We start from the raw sequence: 16,813 nt of genomic DNA, 5'->3' as shown, positions 1-16,813 counted from the left end.
GAGGAAGTTCAAGTTGCTATGAAGGAATTGGCAAAAAACAAGGCTCCAAGAGTTGACTGCATACCAATTGATTTATTTCAACAAACAGACGCTGCCCTGGATGTGCTCACTAGGCTTTGCCAAGAAATCTGGAGGACAGCCATCTGGGCAACTGACTGGAAGAGATCGATATTTGTTCCCATTCCAAAGAAAGGTGACCCAACAGAGTGTGGAAATTATCGAACAATATCACTGATATCACATGCAAGCAAGATTCTGCTGAAAATTATCTAAAAACATTTGGAACAATATGTCAACAGAGAACTGCCAGATGTACGGGCTGGCTTTAGAAGAGCTCACAGCACTAGGGATATTATAGCTAATGTAAGATGGATCTTGGCAGAAAGCAAAGAATACCAGAAGAATGTCTATCTGTGCTTCATTGACTATGCAAAGACTTTTGACTGTGTGGATCACAACAAGCTGTGGTTGACTCTGAGAAGAATGGGAATTCCAGAGTGCAAAACCTATACTTGGACCAAGAGGCAGTCGTCAGAACAGAGCAGGGAGACACTAGGTGGTTCAAAATCAAGAAAAGGGTCTGTCAGGGATGTATTTTGTCTCCCTACCTTTTCAATCTGTATATTGAACAAATCATCCGAGACACTGGGCTGTACGAGGAGGAATGTGGCATCAGGATTGGTGGAAGAGTCATCAAGAACCTGCGTTACGCAGATGACACAACCCTGCTTGCTGAAACTGAGGAGGACCTGAAGCGCTTGCTACAGAAAGGTCAAGGACTGCAGTCTTCAATATGGATTGAAACTCAATATCAAGAAAACAAAGATTCTCACCACTGGGCCAGTTGGTAGCATCAGCATGGATGGTGAATCCACTGAGATAGTTAACAGTTTTAGCTTGCTTGGCTCCACAATCAACACTCTTGGTAACAGCAGCCAGGAAATCAAGAGACGAATTGCATTGGGAAAGTCAGCTGCGAGGGACCTCTCAAGAGTACTGAAGAGCAACGACATCAGGCTGGAGACTAAGGTACGCTTGATCCAGGCTATAATCTTTGCAATTACATGCTATGCACCAGAGAGTTGGACAGTGAATAGGGATGCTAGAAAGAGAATTGATGCCTTTGAATTGTGGTGCTGGAGAAGAGTGTTGACTATACCATGGACTGCTAGGAGAACAAACAGGTTTGTCCTGGAGAGGGTGAAGCCAGAATGTTCCCTGGAGTCAAGGATTCTGAAGCTTCATCTGACATACTTTGGGCATGTTGCAAGGAGGTCCTTGGAGAGGGACATCATGTTTGGAAGAGTGGAGGGATGGCGCAGGAGAGGAAGACCCTTGATGAGATGGATCGATTATGTGAGTGGAGTGGTGGGAATGAATGTGTTTGAGATAGCGAGGTTGACACAGGATAGAAAGGCATTTAGGGCTCTTGTACATAGGGTCGCTATGTGTTGCAAACGACTCGATGGCACATAACAGCAACAACAACAACAACTAATTTATTTAAAAATTTGAATACATTGTTTTCAAGAACAGATTCTTTCAATTTCCCTCACCCGCCCACCCCTCAAATTACAACCCCATGATAAATCCCTCCTTCCCCCTGCACATCCTCATCCCTCTGCTTCCAACCTCTCCCACCTTTCTTGGATCCTTATATTCATTCTACAATAAAGATTTTATACAAGAAAAAGACTGATAACCCAATTAGAAAATGGGCAAAAGACATGAAAAAAAATTTCACAGAAGAAGATATTCGAATGGCTAACAGACACATGAAGAAATGTTCCAAATCACTGGCAATAAGAGAAATGCAAATCAAAACCACAATGAGGTACCATCTCACTCCAGTAACTGGCAAAGTTTAACAAGGAAGCAAGTAATAAATGTTGCAGAGGATGTGGTGAGAAAGGAACTCTTGTACGTTGGTGGTGGGATTGTAAAATGGCACAACCATTCTGGAAGGCAGTTTGGTGCTTCCTCAAAAAGCTGAACATAAAAATTCCATATGACCCAGGTATTCCACTACTTAGAATATACCCTAAGAATATAAGAACTGAGGAACAAACAGAGATTTGCACTCCAATCTTCATAGCAGCATTATTCACCATTGCAAGAACATGGAAACAGCCCAAATGTCCAGCCACGAATGGATTAAGAAATTATGGTCCATTCACACAATGCAATATTATGCAGCACGCAGGAGCAATGATTTTGTAAATGATTACCTAACTTGAGAGGAACTGGAGAGCATTATGCTGAGTAAACTAACTCAGTCCCACATGGATAAATATTGTCAATCGTTTTTTAAATAACCTTCCACATAAAGCAATCTCTGTTCTACCTGTTCCACTCAAGTAAACAGGAAGCTCAACAAAAGTTGGGACTAATTCCATTGTGTTCACAAGTTTATCCTCAGTGGCAAATATAGTTGCTTTAAGAAATATTTCTGGCATGAATGCTAGCCATCCAGCATCTTCTATGTGACACACAGAACTGTCTTACCATTATGAAAGGAAGCACTGGGGAACAGTGGTGGGGGAAGTGAGGGTGTTCTGTGCCCCAGGCTTTCACAGCACCCACTGCCATGCACCCACACAGGTACCTACTTCCATAACAAAGAAGAGTTCTAGCTGGGGACTAAGAGCAGAAGAGACACAGACTCATGATTCCATTATAATTTATCACATTCTTTGTTAATAGAGTTCTTTTCATTAATGTCAGATGTATGACCAGTAAGTGTTATGATGTGGCAGTTTATTAAGGGGTATTAATGAGAAGCACTCAGCTGTAATAGAGATTTTAAAGTCAAGAAGCACAAGCTTCCCTCTCATATCTCTTGAGCTACCATTTACTGATTGTGTGAGGCTGGTTAGCAACTCCTCTCTGTGGGCTGCATATTCCTCACAGTCAGACAGCTGATAACAAAGAAGCCGAGATTATGTTGTGGGTGAAAATGACTCAATACTCAATACGGATTTTTTTTGTCAAGTTAGCAGACATTTTTTGCTAAAGATAAAACACAGTGTTGTAAAAGTACAAGGAAATACTCCACAGATACACCAATGGTGGTCATGCCAGATGGGACACCTTCCTGAAGGGTAATTGGCAATATGTATCAAAAGACTTAATATGCTTATACCCTTGACCTAGAAATTGCTCTTGTAGGACTTGATCCTAAAGAGCTAATCAGCGATGTGACAAAACTTTGATGAACAACCTTGTTTTTAAAGTGCTGTTCATCATTACATAAAATGGAAATCACTCAATGCTCAATCATAGAGACGTGCTTAAATTAAACAAGGTCCATTCATTCATATAGTAAAATAGCATGCAATTCTTAATTGATAGTTTAACATACATTATTAACAGGGTTATATATAGTTTATAACAATATATCCAATAACAATTCTGTGTGTGTGTGTGTGTGTGTGTGTGTGTGTGAAAGGGATGAGGGAGAGGGAGAGGGAAGAAGAGGAGAGGGGTAGGGGGGAGAGAGAGATTGACATAACCACATTTCGTATATTTTGTGTGTATACGTGCGTGTACACTCTTATGAAGTCCATAAGAAGTTGGGGTGCCAACCCAAAGGTGGCACATCTTTGATGGTTCAAATTTACCAGCGGTTTTGCTGGAGAAAGATGGACAGTCATTTCCCCTGTGATTTTCAGCCTCTGTAAACCTACTGGAGGATCAGCAATGATTATTTTAACCAGATTGCAATGCGGTTGAGTTTTGAGAAATATGGTAGAGAAAAGACAGAGCAATACTTTAAGACTGGGGAGAGAGGTGAAGAGAGAGAGACAGGGAGAGAGGTGAAGAGGGAGGAAGGGAGAAAGGGGTGAGAGAGAGAGGGAGGGAGGAGGGGAGGAAGGGAGGGAGGGAGAGAGAGAGAGAGAAGGGGAAGAGGAAGGAACAGAGAGAAGGGAGGAGAGAGGAGAGAGAGAGAAGGGGGTGGCGGAACAAGAACTGTGGTGACCCAGTGATAAGAAGTTGCATTGCCTGTTCAAAGGCAAGTGGTTCAAATCCACCAGCTTCTCCCTGCAGTCTAGTTTATAACCTCTAAAATCCTGATGAATGGTCAGCTACAAGTCAGTTCATAACAACAACAACACTGAAATGTAATTAAATTGTGTACTAGTTAGGCTTTCTATTTGAGCTATTATATATTGGTCAAAATTTCTACCCTTTTTGATTCCAGAAAGAGTTGTTTCAAATTAATACATAAGCATTTCTGATTTTGTTTTTAGTGGAGGACTCCACGTCTGGGGTCTCAATCTTGCAGGGGACCTCACTTACGAAGCAGAGGACACTGTCCCCCTCTTTATGACCTTCTTTTTGTCCTACGCCTGCCCTGCAAACCACCCAGGGGCCTGAAGCTCAAGGTCCCGATCGTCCAGCCAGCTCATCGGCAGCGGAGGCACGCAGCGCATCGATCGCTTTGGTCACTTACTGTTTATTTCAGTAATGGATCGTGGACTGGAGCTGTGGAAAGAGGAAAGTCCTGGCCAACACTCCATCATCTCCTCGGCTATGGATTTTGTCATTACTATATTTGCCTTGTGTTACAGTGAGTGAAGATTGTGTTTGTGATTAATGGCAGCAGATGGGCAATTTATTCAGCTGTTTACTTCTTTATGGTGGCAAATGTGGGAGTAAATGCAGCTTAGAACACTTGGCTAAGCATTTGCTAATATCCTCTATTGACCGAGACACACAGGGAGTCTGTTTGAGGTTCACAGACACCATGTTCTCTGAGAGAAGGGTTCCAGACAGCTCAGGCACAGGTCTCCGAGCAACCCAGGATGGAGTTCCAAGCACTGCACTTCTGTTACCTCTTGTAAGTTCCATAGTTACCGGGGAAGCAGAGGCAACAATACCAACCCCACAGAGATAAAGTTCCTCAGAGTCATGCAGCTATGGCGGTTGGGGGTGGGCAGCAGGTCTTTTGAGGCTGAAAACTTTACTTTTTAATACACACTCTACCTTGTTCTTAGAGTTGCTTTGCCCAGAAGCAAATCTCAAACCAAACAATCATTAAGAAAATGCTCTAATAAGGAGTAACTTCATGAAGAAAACTGCTGCAAAAGCAGAAGAGACACTCTCTCTTTCTTGTGGTTATATTCATATTGTTGTTACTGTTCACCATAGAGCTGGGATTGACCCAAGGCTGATCCTTCAGAGGCTACGGAATCCTGGCCTTGGGAATCCAATCCTAGGAGAGGAGACTGCCTATCCTTCTCCTGCGGAGCAGCTGGTGTACCATCGAGTTAAAACCCACCCATAGCTGACCCTCCAGTGAGTTTTCTTGTGCGATTGACTGCCGCACAAGAGGAGATTGCCCAGCTGGCGGGATTTGAACCACATGCCTTCGGGATTGCAACACAGGCAACAAAAACGTTATGGTTCACAAATCAACACTGGTTGACTCACTCACTATGGACATAGCATTAGGAGTCTGAGTTGCTCGAGGAGGACATATTGCTAGGTGACCTCCTGGGCCAAGGTTGAGACAGACCCTGGTAAAATGAGTTAGCACAGTAACTGCAGTGGATTCCACATGCCAGGGATTATGAAGGTGAAGCGAGGCTAGAAAACCTTTCCTTTTCTTGCATATTGGACTTTAATGAGAGGCTAGTTGGCAGCTCTCTCTCACTCTCTCACATGCACTCTCTTTCTCTCTCTCTCTCTCTCTCTCTCTCTCTCTCTCTCTCTCACAATGCAGATGAAGCAGAAAGGAAAAGAGGAGTTCAAGTAAAGTGTATAATTTCAGATGAAACCCTAGACTCAGCCTAATTCCTCAAGGAGCTCCAAAGCGCATGATACCTCTCAGCTTTGCCCCCTGTTACCAGCTGTGAGACACTGTCCTGGGGAAATCACCTGCCTTTTCCTGGACTGACTTCCTCTACCACCCAACAGCAGTTCCCTGAGCAGGTCCCCAGTTGCCAGCATTTAGCAGCAAAGCACAGAGAAGCAGGGGATGGGTCACAGGGAGTCTGTGGAAGATCTGAGGGTTCTGAGCAGGACACGATCAATGTTGAAAGGAAAAAGGTGAGCTTGGGGGAGAGAAAATGCCTGTTGCAAGGATTAGGGCCTGGCACTTTGAGCTAGCCCTCAACTTTAAAAGACCCTCCTTGGATCAATTCCCCCAAATCCATCATTTAGCAAGGGAATACTTGGCTTACATTTTGGGAAGTGCTGATGGTCTAAAACACTTGGCTGCTAAGTGGAAGGTCACTGATTCAAATCCTCCAGCTGCTCCGCAGGAGGAAGGTGTAGTAGTCTGCTCCCATCAAGATTTTAGCTTTGGAAATCCAACGGGGCGGTTCCACTCCATTCTATAGAGTCACTGTGATTTGGAATCGATTTAATGGCAATGGCTTTTAGTGGTCTTTGCTGTCCTGAACCTCTTCTGTTACAGACAAGCTCCAAAATGCCCTCAGTCCTTCGGGGATCCAGTATGAATTTCACTTCTTCATTTACAAACATGCCTTCAAAATGTTGGTGTCATTAAATCCAAGCCACTGTAGGACTAATGAGTATTAACAGTTGTCATGGTTAATAAGACTTACATTAGTAGAACTGAGGTCATCTCTGTTACATAGGGGACTAAGAGAAATTTGGTTATAGAAAAGAGTAGAATAGAATAGAATAGAATAGAATAGAATAGAATAAATTTCAGACTTAAAATTTGCTAAAAGATTTCCCATATCAGATTTACCCAGTTCTTCATAATGTTAATTGCTTATATAACTATGTCTCATTTATCTGAACTAAGAACTTTGTTGACATATTACTGTTAGACAAACTCACAGCTTTATTTGGATTTCACTAGGTTTTTCTTACCAATGTTCTTCTTCTGTTCCCAAACCCATTCAAGGATACCACAGAGCTCCCTGGAAAAACTACATTCTAATATTTTAAATCTTACCCATCGCCTTTGCTCTTAGATTCCTTCCACCCTGAATGTTTGTTCCCATAAGAACTCTAAGATCACACTGTTGTTTGTGTGTCCACTAGTTGGAACCAATCCATAGCTGACCCTCCAGTTAGGTTTTTAGAAGCAGTACATCTCATGGGAGGAGATTGCTCATCTTCCCATGGAGCAATTGGTGGATTTGAACCCTGTGTCTTTGTAATTGCAGCACAACTTCTCACCACAACCCCTCACGGTTACTTACTAAGAATCTACTGGGAGGGAATTAGGTCTCAACCCAGCTTTGAGACCACATTACTGACAGAGAATATTACATGAGTTTTCTCAAAGAACCCCTAGATAATGGAGAAAAATCATAAAGACAATCAAATCAAAGGAACCCACAAATAGATGGTAAATTACAAACTGAAGAAATGCTGAGAAGAAAGAGAAAAGGCCACTGTGCGAACCTTCCTCTCTGGGCAGGCATAATCAAGGGTGACTTTTGTCCCCACTCTGAGAAAGTGGTTCCCTTTATGTGAGTGGGGACAGAGAGAAAACGAGATTTAATGAGCAAGCCTTCCAGAATGGTTTGAGATGCCCAAGCAGAGATGCCTAGAAGGCAATTGAATACAAGAGTCTTAGATCCTCAGTATAAGGACCTTTTTGAAGACTACTCCAGCTTGATGTATTTTTTTTCTTTTTTACATTTAATCTTCATAGCAGTTTGTGTTAAAATATATTAACAAAATACACCTTTGTTTTATATCTGGTTTTCATCTGGACATGTAGGCTTTAATCTCTTAGGAGCTTTGTTTATCTTTCTCCATAAAATGTACCACACTGTTCTGTACTCAGTAAGCACTTAAGAGGTATTTTTAAATGCAATTAAGAGGAATTTATTTTGGCATGATACAAAAATGTCACGGACAATATAATATTTTGGAATAGATTTTGCACCAGACTAGTGTTTTCCAAACTACATTTCATGGATACATCTGTGAAGATTTTACAGATATTCCACAAAAGAGAGACATTATGGTCAAATTAAATGTATGAATTTCTAAGTGAAACAGTAAACTTGATTTCTTCACTCTAAGAGTATCAGAGGAGGAATAGGTTAGTCACTGCATTCGATAACTCACCCTTATTCCTCCTTTGGTTTATTTATCTTGGCAGAGTGTCCAGTAAGCCTACCAGACTTGAACACGGTTTTGGAGATATGAAAACACTGCCTGATTTCCCCATATGGACAATTTTCCAGGGCTATTTACAGTGGCCAGAACTCCTGCTGAACAAAATGGCATGTTATGTACATGCGGCCCCAATAAAGCACTTAGAACGATATTATGTCAATAACACTATCATTCGCTGAGGACATGCCCATTGTCCTCTCTTGTGTGACCCAGACATGGGTGATCCCAGTGGCTGCAGGGGTTGTCTCTTAATGACTAGGGTCTTTCAGAAGTAGGTTGCCAGGCCTTTCTCCTGAGTCACCTCTGACTGAACTCAATCCTCTAGCTTTTCATTTAACAACTGAGCCCATTAGCCATTTGCACTATACAAGACTTCATGGCTCAATTGTCTTGTTATTAGGTGCCAGCGACGCTTAGTGAGCCTATGAAAAACCGAGCTGAAGCCTGTCCTATCCTGTGCTTGTACTCATTCCAAATCCACATCCTGCTTACTCAGTGCACATAGACACAGGCTGAGGCATCTCTGGTCGGAGTGTTCTGGACAGAGGGGCTCAGATCGGAGAATATAGCTCCTGAGAAGGTGGATGGGATGCCAGCTCCACATTTGAAAGATAGTGTATAGTTTGAATGTGACGTTCTGTCCAGACTGTGTCTGTGTAAGCAATTTTGGAGCCTGTGGCAAACTGAACTGAATATGAAAATGAATATGAAAATGTTCTGTTCTAAGACACTAAAAAAAAAAAAATCATCTGTCTATCCATCTAAGTCTAAGCCTATCTATACCTATATATCTTACATCATTATTTTGTCCAGAATATCAAAAGCCAAATGTAGCTATGTTCTCAGATTGTTTCTGGGTTGATGCTTTGTGAGATCTTAGAGAGTAAAGTAAACACTGTTGATTTGCCTCACTTTCCGACCCTCTCTTAGGCTTCTGAGGCTGTAAATCTCATTAACAGGAGCAAACTGTCTCATCTTTCTCTCAAGCAGCGGCTGAGGGGTTTAAATTGCCAAACTGTCTGTCAGCAGCCCTACTGTCCCATCACAGACTCACCTTGTATGTTGTTTTGACAGTTGAAAAAGTCCATCCTCACAGTCCAGCACTTGGCTAGAACAGTAATGCCAGACCTCAAACTTACTGTCATCAAGTCGATTCCAACTCGAAAAGACCTGAGAGTTCAGAGAAGAACTACTTCATAGAACTTCCATCTTTCCAGCCACAGACCGCCACATCTTTCTCCCACAGAGCAGCTAATGGGTGCAAACCCTCTGTCTCCTTGTAGAAATGTCAGTGAATATTACAATTATTACATGGGTTTTGAAGTTTTAAAAAGCCACCCTAGATATAGCGCTCTGGCGACATCGTGGCAAGAAGCTGCATTGTAATCCCAAAGGCACAAGGTTTAAAGACCACCGGCTACTTTGCAGAAGGATGGGCAGTTTCCTCCCGGGTGATTAATTGCCTCTGAAAACCCACTAGAGGATCAACTGTGAGTCGGTTCCAACTCTATGGGTACTCAACAACAACAACAACCACCTCACCACAGGCTGCACAGAGCAATCAATGACACTGGGCGGGGCCTGGCTTCAGAAGGCAAGAGACATCACATGTCCTGAATAAACTAGTTTCAAAGATTTCTCCCCACCCTCCACCTTCAAAGTTTAATTTAGATTTGAATTTGCTGATGGTAAATGATGATTGCAGAATAAACACACAGTAATGGAGACCCCATTAAATCATTGCCATAATGAGCAGAGATAGAATCTTTTTCTGTACAAAGTCCAACATTCCTAAGCATTTTTTGAAGCAATATCTCCAGCTCTAAATAGTTAATGGCCATGATAAGCAGAATTTGGGGTCTGGATCCCCACGGATGTCAACAGGGCACATTAGACTATAGGAAGCAATTTTCCCAGCGTAATGAGTTCTGCTGGGACCTCTGGACACCCACGACTAAGCAGCAGATCCTCCGCAACCTGCGCTGGGCTGAGGGGATGGCCGGGAGCAGGCGAGGTGGCTCTTCTCTGTCTGCAAACACCTGCACCGCAAACTGAGGTGCTGAAGAGCATGAGCTGATGTTGACAGCTACACAGAGCTTGTAGCATGTCAAACACAGGTGTCAGCTCTGCACCTTTTCTATGGGGACTAGTATTTTTGTCTCAATTAAAATGTTTAAAGAAAGCTTGTAAACACCATGGGTTTGGACAAAAAAATGTCAAGTTCCTTTGTCTTTGTGCTTCTATTGTTTTGTTAGCTGCTCTCCAGGGGGTCTTCTCAATTGAACCTGACCCCCTGGCTGGCTCAGCACCTTGGGGGGGGGGGGGGGGGGCTCCTCTGACGCCCCCTGATAAACCTTAGCTTCGCTTCATTCTGTAGTCCACAAGCCAAAGAGAGCAGGACAAGTGCCTGTGGATTGTTTAGAATGAGTGTTGATTGTGCTTCTAGAAGACGATGAACAGCCAACAAGCTGCACAGCCTGGCCTGCCCCTGGCACCTTGTCATTGTGTCCTCTCTTCACCTGTGTCCCCACTGATGAGAGTTAGAGAGTTGTTGCCATGAGGGCAGTACCAGCTCAGAGATGCCATGCTCAGTGGTCCTGCAGTGATCTCTCACAGATCAGACCACCATATATCAGAGGTTTGCAATGGCTGATTTTCAGAATCAATAGCCAGGCCTTTCTTCCTACACTATCTTAGCCTGGAAGCAGTGTTGACATCTCTTCAGCATCATGGCAATAAGCACAGCCTTGCCTGGCAGATGGATGCTGGCTGAGTGTGAGGTACATAGGCTGGAATCAAACCAGGGCCTCTTTGAAAGGAAAGCAGAAATTCTACCACAAAACACCACAACTCTCAGGCCAAGTAGAGTGCATCTCAGAGAGGAGCCTCTGTCCTGTCACCCTGAGCAGTCCCTTTTTCCTCTCTGAATGCAAACATGTGCCACTCACTTTTCTGGGATAATGTCTGTGTCATGGACCATTGCTTCTCTTGTCTCTACGTAACTGTCTCTGCCCTTCCTGATTCAACTTCAGCTAAGATATATGTCACTTTTAAAAGATTTGGCTTTTATTGTGCATGAAACTTTTTAGAATCAGAACCCATATATTTTCTGCTGACTGTCCAACTCCGTGGTGAGATAATTAATGAGTCACAGGAAAGGATGGGCTGATCTTCACATTAAGAACTACCCTCACACCCCACCCTAGTAAGTATCTTACATGCAACAATAGTTTCAGTGGCCTGAAGTGAGGGTAAATTGTGCAGATGCTGATGAGGCTGGGGGGCCTGGTAGCAGTCAGCATCCCAGGGGCCCTTTTGTCCCTTCTTCACTCGCTACTTTTACTTCCCCTCAGCCTCACTCAATGTCCTGTCTCCTCTCAGTCTCAGTCGTTAACCTACTTATCACTAGGTTCCGTTTATATTTTGTGACGGTTTGGTGCCATCAAGTCAACTGACTCAATGGGGACCCTGTGAACAACAGATCTGAGCCCTGCCCCGTCCTGTGCCATCCACGTCATTTCTGATATACGAGTCCATTGTTAGTCATTGCGTCAGTCCATCTCATTGAAGGTCTTTCTCTCCTTGCCTGACCCTCCACCTTTCTAAGAGTGATGTCTTTTTCTAAAGACTAACCCTTCCTGATAACGTGCCTACAGTCTGTGAGAGGAAGTTTCACTACCCTTCCATCTACCTAAGGAGCACCCTGATTGCACATCCTTGAAGACATATGTGTTCTTTTTTTAAAAAAAAAGATATTATTAATTTCAGTGAAAATTTACAGAGACTTTGGATTTCCATTCATTCATTGTTGCACTTTTCTCCCCTCCCAACCCTCCCCCCTAGTACACTACCCTCTTGGAAAAGTAAAAGAAAAATTCTTTCATTGTTTTACAATCCCTCCACCCAGGTCCACTCCACTATGCAGCCTTTACTCTGGACTCCTGTCATGACAAACATACCTAATCACATATCCCTTTTAAACCGTTTTCTCCCTCATCTGTTTTAATGCAGTATACATTATTGAACCCATCTTTCTCAGTCTCCCCCCAACCTCAAGGTCAGTCCTGTTTTACAACAGTGGCACCATGCAGTATTTATCCTTTTGTGACTGAGATACTTCACTCAGCATAATGTCCTCCAGGGTTACCCATTTTGAATAATGTTGCATGAATTCCTTGTTTTTCAATGCAGCATAGTATTCCATTGTGTGAATGAATATACCGCAGCTTTTCTATCCACTCATTCGTTGATGGGTGTTTGTTCTTTTGACAGTCTACTGTTGTTGTGTCCTGTCCAGTCAGAACCAACCCACAGCTGACCATCCAGCAGGTTTTCAGAGATAGTTAATAGCATAGGAAGAAACTACCCATTCTTCTTTAGAGTGATCAGATGGATTCAAACCAATGTGCCTTCGAGGTTGCAGGACAGCTTCTTGCCAGTAGGCTAACAGTACTCTTCTCTGACACCACAACTCAGAGGCATTGATTATTTTTCTGTCATCCTGATCCATTGCCCACCTTTCAGATAGATGAAGAAGTGATTGAAAAAAACCCTAACTTGAATCAGGTGCACCTTAGTCTTTAAACTGACATCATTGCTCCTGATCATCTTGGAGAGGTCCCTGAAAGCAGATTTTCCCAATGCAAGAGTTTCCATTGTTCATTGTGATGAGATACACTTATTGTCTTCGACCATCCCCCAGGTTAGGGAGGGCTGGTGAGTTTAGCCACAGTGACTGAGAGCTGAACTGTTCTACCAGAATAAAATGGTTCTTGGGGGGCAGCAGAGGAGGGGTTGCCCTACTTCGGAGAGGCATGGAATAATCCGCAAAGATTAGGGCACACCAGAAAAAGCAAAAGAGATGTGTGATGGACGCTTAGCGGGAGACAAAGTAAAGAGTTAAAGGGTGAGACTGACCTGTGCCAATGTCAGGGGAGCAATGTCAAAGAACAAGGTGCATGTGTTAGGATGGGTTTGGCAGACATAATTAAGGTCTCTAATCATTTGATCATAAAAGACAGAAGTTCTCAGTCATTTTGGCATAAATGGCTAAGCATTCAGATAGTGACTAGGAAGTTGGCAGTTCAAATTCACCCAGGGATGCGTCAGAAGAAAGCCCTGACAATCTGTTTTGGAAAGGTCACAGTGGTTGAAATCCCCATGGAGCACAGTTCTACTGACGCACATGGGTTCTCTGTGAGCCAGAGTCAGCTCAACAGCAACCAGTTTGTTTTTCACTTGGGCCACTCTGACTTAATCATGTCAGGTCTTGAAAGGCATTTTGCTCTTTCTGAAGAGAAAGAGTTGGCATATGAAACAATTTAAGTGCTGGTTTTGAAGATGGAGGGGGTAATGTGGCAGGGATAGGGATGACCTCTAGGATCTGAGAATCATTCCAACTTAAAGCTAGCAAAGAAACAGGGACCTCACCCCTGCAATCTTACAGGGACTGATGTAGACTAATAACTCAGATGAGCACAGAAGCAGACTCTTTCTCAAAGCTTCAGAAAGCACACTATTATGATTTCAGCCTTGCGAGAACCTAGTCACTTCGTTTCCAGATTTCTAACTTAATATATGAGTGAGCTAATAAGTACTGTTTTATACTGTGGTCATTTGTTACACAACAACAGAAAGCTAATACAGACTTCACGCCTAAGTGAGAAGAATCTTCCAAGCAGAGATACGAAAGATAAGTTGAGTATAAATAAGTCAAAGTGTAATGAGATGAGGAGACGATTCAAGGAAAGGCAGATGGTTGCACGGAGATCCTGCCACAGACAAAAGCAAGAGTTAGTGGTGAAACCCAGATGCTGAGTTTCAGAGAGTAAGGAAAAGGCTATTGCCAGTTGAGGGGCCAGATTGTGTAAAGTCAGGAAGGATCACGTTAAGTGGAAGGACAGGATCTGCTTTGTGTGTTTAATGATGTCTCAGATAGCAGTGTGCTGTTATCGCAGGTGGTAAATGAGAGACAAAGAAACAGAAGGTAAACCCTCTCCAGTTTGTTGGTAGATGGGATTAGGAAAGGGATCAAGAGGATAAAACTGGAGCGATGGATGAAAGATTACCCATAGGTGGATGATGGTGCCATCTAATTAGATCTGGGGAAAGGTCACAGCCGGGATGTGCAGAGTGCAAGGATTTTCTAACAATCAAAGCTAGATGCTAAGTGGAGAGCTGTAGCCCCAGGACAGAGTTCAAGGACAAGGTGATTCTGGAATATGGAGTTAGAAATCTTTAGGGCTCTATTGGTACTATGTACGTGGGAGCTGTGTTGTGTTGTGGTGGTCTCTGGAGAAAGGCGACTCTGCCTCCAGGAGCCAGGGAAGCCATGCTTGGCCTTGGGTTCAAGCCCAAAAGGGCCCTCGGGCCTCAGTCTTTCATTGTTTTTGTTCAGACATTCTTCTAGGTCGTATAGCACGAGTTGCCGTCCCTCGATCACTTGTGGTTGCTGTGAGGCTGAACACTGTGACACTGATGTGTCAAATGTGTTAATGGTTGGCTACCCAATGCAGACTGAGAGTGGGGAGGAGCTCCCCAATTAAAACAAGCTTGGAAGGAGGAGTGGATCCACTTCCATAATAGCTTGCCTCTGGAAACCCTACGAACCTGGAGAGAGGATGAAAGGCACCCAAGCGTCGAGGACTCTCCTTCAAAGGGTAGCTATGAGTCGCCTGCGACTCAACGGCATTTAACAACAACACAACATTGGTACTAACAGATATGTCTTAGAGAGGGTGCAGCCAAAGTGCTCTTTGGAGGCAAGAATGATGAGGCTTCACCTCAAATACTTAGGGCGTGTCACTAGAAGGGGCTAATCCTTGGAAAAGGACATGATGCTGGGAAGGGTGGAGGGTTGGTAAAGGAGAGGAAGACCCTCAACCAGGTGGACTGACATGCTGACAGCTGCAATGGGCCCTTGTGTGTCAGGAAGTGTGAGAATGGCACAGGATAGAACAGGGTTCAGACCTTTTCTTCACAGGGTTGATATGAGTCATACTAAACTTGATGGCACCTAACAACAATAACAAGGGGTCTATTCAATTTAGGGCTCCTCACTTTGTAGCCCATAATAGATGCCATGATAGAATATATAAATCTGCCTGAAATGAGAGATAAGTTTGTTTCTGAGTGGTGCAAACAGATAACACATTTGAGTTGCTAAGACAAATGTTGAATGTTCAAGTTCACTCCGAGGTGTTTCAGAAGAAAGGACTGGTGATCTCCTTCCAAAACAACAACAACAACAACAACAACAACAAAAACAAAACGCAGTCACAAAAAATCAATGCACAGCATAGTTGTAGTCAAAGACAAAGTCACAACTAGCTAGCCATGACACAATGCCAACTTCTGTTAGTTTTGTTTTCGGAAGTAATAATAGTAAGTGAAAGAGGCAGACCCATTAGTAAATTCTGCAGCAGTGGTTATCAGAGGTGAAGGTTTTTTATAATCACCTGGAAGCATGGAAGAAAAAGGGTTGCTTGACTACAGACCAAGAGAAGTAGCGTCATGTATAATAAATTCCCAGATGACGCTGATGCTGATGCTGGGAGTACAGTGGAGAGGGGCTGCCTTATGCTAATTGGTAATAGGCTTGTTAGGAAGAGTCTGCAGAGAAAACATAAAAACTGACCGATTGTTGTCATTAAGTGTCAACCGGTTGGCTCCAACTCCCAGCACGTACAACAGAACAATACACTACTTAATGCTTTGTCATTAATTCAATCTCTGCTGTGCTTGAGTTCAGTTTTGTAGCCACAGTCTACACAGTCATTCACTATCTGAATGAGAGTCTTAACTATTTTCCACTGTCCCTCCACTTTCCCAAGCGTGACACCTTTCTCCAGGGATTATCTTCTCGTGAAAAGATGTCCGCACTATGTGAATGAAAGTCTTGACACCCCAGCACTTCTAAAGAGCACTCAGACTTGATTTCTAAACTTCATTTGTTCCTGTAGCAGTCAGTCCATAGGTTATTCACTATTCTTTTACAACACATCAATTCAAAGACATCAACTCCTCTTTGGTCTCACCTATTTATTGCCTATGATATGACAAAATGGTCTTGATTGTATAATGTTACCACCGTGGTATTATTGTTATTGTTAGGTGTTGTCACACTGACTATAGCTCATAGTAACCCCGTCAACAACAGAGTGAAGCCTTGTGCTGTCTTACACCATGCCCACAATCTCTGCTGTGCTCAGGAACATCATTGCTTTGTTGTGCCAGTTCCTCTTGAAGAAGGTCTGCTTCTCTTTCACGGACCATCTACTTCTCCCAACATGATGTCTTTTTCCAAGGACTAAACCTTCTTGACAACATGCTCAAAGTATGTGAGATGAAGTTGCACCATCCTTGACTCTAAGGAACATCCTGGTTGCCCTTCATCCAAGACCTATTTTTGTTTGCCTGTTCTCTTGGCAGTCCATACGCTATTCAGTATATTTCATCAACACCACAACTCACAGGTGTCCATTCTACTTTATCTTCCTTACTGCGGTAGGCAGATGACACAACCTTATTTCCAGAAAGTGAAGAAGGCATGAATCACTTACTGAAGAAGATCAAGACTCCAGCCTTCAATATGGGCATCAATTTCGACATCAGAAATCCTCACATTTGGACCATTCTGTGATGTAGAAAAGATTGAGAAAGTTGTCAGCAATTTGATTTTGCTGGGATTCATAATTAACAT

Source organism: Elephantulus edwardii, unplaced genomic scaffold, assembly GCF_000299155.1.
Source record: "Elephantulus edwardii isolate Elephantulus edwardi_28Jun2011 unplaced genomic scaffold, EleEdw1.0 scaffold00062, whole genome shotgun sequence".
Taxonomy (NCBI): Eukaryota; Metazoa; Chordata; class Mammalia; order Macroscelidea; family Macroscelididae; genus Elephantulus; species Elephantulus edwardii.
This window is presented reverse-complemented; position numbering follows the sequence as displayed.